We start from the raw sequence: 2,555 nt of genomic DNA on the forward strand, positions 1-2,555 counted from the left end.
ATATATATGCACATAATATTTAATAGTATAAATTATTACATAATTTAAGTAAATACATAAATACATATATATATACTTATGTACAAAGATACGATTAACTAAAATTCTTTATACATGCACACACACACACATATACATACATACATGCATACGTACACGTGTGTGTGTACATATATGCTTGTATATGTGTATGCCGATATATACGTATGTATACACGTACGTGTACGCGCACTCAGGCACAGATACGCGCGTGCGCACGACGCACACACACACACACACACACACACACACTAGCAAGCAGAATTGCGATGCTTGCATGTGGAATAGGTAGAAGTATTAACTTGTCAACCTTGATATGATATGTAAAATGTTTGAGCTTGTTTGTGTTAATTCATCATATTAAATATGTGGTTTAAGAAAATACCATTTCAATGTTCTTGATATGTTTTCTCAAAATTCTAAGTGGACATGCAGTGCCTGAAACAGAAGAGAGCCTAAAAAGGAATCTGTTTTATTTGTTAACATTTCTTGTTTTGCAAGATAATATTTATCGGTATTAATAATGCCACTGTCGCTAATACATATTCTTGTTTTGTGTTTCGATGTTCGAATGAGATTGGCCTAGTCTGTGTCTAAGCAACAAAGAACTGACTATGATAGAAACATGAACGTGTCGCTTCAACTTCAGCAATCTTGAAGGACTGCTTCTTTGGCATGTTAAATGTCACATTATAATACTATGCCATCCAAAGCTGAAGGCGATTGAACTGAAATGACATTTATGACAGGATGAGGTGAATGTATAGAATGAAAATATCCTTTCCTTTGGCATAACCGGTCATAACCGTTCGGTCACATTCGGTATAAAGTTTTGGCAGCTAACCGTGCACCATTACAGAATTGTGGCGCATCCTGATTTTGTAGCAACATAATAGGCTTGTCCCTCGGCATCAAAATTTCAGATTGTGGTAAAGGACACCAGTAGGCTGAAGAGAATTAAGAAACTATTGCATAGTTGGCAGCATTGTGAACGTTAACTACAGTGTAAAATGACTTGTAGATTCGGATAGGTTGGTGCGGAGGCGCGTGGCTTAGTGGTTAGAGTGCTGGACTCACGATCGTAAGACTGGAGTTTCGATTCCTGAACCGGGCGACACTTTGTGTTCCTAAGCAAAATACTTCATTTCACGTTGCTCTAATTCACTCAGCTGGCAAAATGAGTAATCCTGTAACGGACTGGCGTCCCGTTCAGATGATGAGGAATATATATCCCATGAAACCGGGAATCCGGCCCTTACGAGTCGATATGATTCGAGAAGGTAACTTTGCCTTTTTGTGGTAGTAACATGACTATCCTGCACAATGAAATTCTTGAGAGCCGAGATGGCACACTCACGAAGCCATCGTGGCTTCTATGATTCTGTATGAGAGTCTCCGATAAGGCTTCAGTGATATTTCTCGAGATTTCTTGATAAGTGTCCACCATTTTTTTTGCAGAACAAATGCAGCTGTGTGGTTAAGAAGTTAGCTTCTTAACCATATAATTTGGGGTTCAGTTCCACTATGCAGCACCTTCTACTATAGCGCCGAGTCGACAAATATCTAGCAAATGAATTTGGTAATCGGAAATTGTGTAGACGCCTGCTTTCTATATGAGTGTGTTATGTGCGTGTGAGTGTGTGTTTTATAAACTAGGCTGCAGGATCATCTTTATTCAGAGCAATACTCTTGCTGGTACCTGGCTCCTACAGTCCGAAGTCACAGCACTTTACTGGAAATAGCAATGGAGGAAAAACTAACAGTAACATGAGTGGAAATGATGGGTGACTTCTATACATGATACTGGAAAATGTGACGAAATGAATTATATTATTAGAGTATTGATTCGAAGACACAGGAGGAGATGAAGAGATAGATAGATAGATAGATAGATAGATAGATAGATAGATAGATAGATAGATAGATAGATAGATAGGTAGGTAGGTAGGTAGGAGGTAGGTAGGTAGGTAGGTAGGTAGGTAGGTAGGTAGGTAGGTAGGTAGGTAAGTTGTTAGTTTCGAAATCAATACTTTGATGAAAACGCATAGGATCTGAGCAAGGAGATAACATAATGATGGTCATATGCATCCTCTTTTAGGGAGCTATCTGAAAGGCTAATAGATCGATCGCAAGAAGCACAATCAGATAGGAAGATACGTAGAGAGGTAGGTAGATCGATAGATAGATGATAACAAAATAGACACGTAAGTATGTAAATAGACAGATCGAGAGATATATAAGTAGATAAATGGATAGATAGATAGACAGACAGACAGACAGACAGACAGATAGACAGACAGACAGACAGACAGACAGACAAATAGATAGACAGATAGATAGATAGATAGATAGATAGATAGATAGATAGATCTGTGTTTCTCAAACTTTTCGCGCCAAATTGCAATATCGACCAAATAAAGGGTCCATTGCCCAACTATGTGAAAATAAACCCTAACACAAAATCCCTTAGCCCCTCCCCGTATCATTTGACACACACACACTATATCGTAGACTCG

General features: G+C 38.5%; 1 protein-coding gene across 1 annotated transcript in view; it reads right to left on the bottom strand.

Annotated features, from left to right (window-relative positions):
• The window catches only part of LOC106867957 (calcitonin receptor), a 228,609-nt gene that overhangs the window by 188,886 nt on the left and 37,168 nt on the right, over positions 1 to 2,555 (bottom strand). The gene's annotated exons all lie outside the window — the stretch shown is intronic.

This window comes from Octopus bimaculoides, chromosome 1, assembly GCF_001194135.2.
Source record: "Octopus bimaculoides isolate UCB-OBI-ISO-001 chromosome 1, ASM119413v2, whole genome shotgun sequence".
In the NCBI taxonomy this organism is placed as follows: domain Eukaryota; kingdom Metazoa; phylum Mollusca; class Cephalopoda; order Octopoda; family Octopodidae; genus Octopus; species Octopus bimaculoides.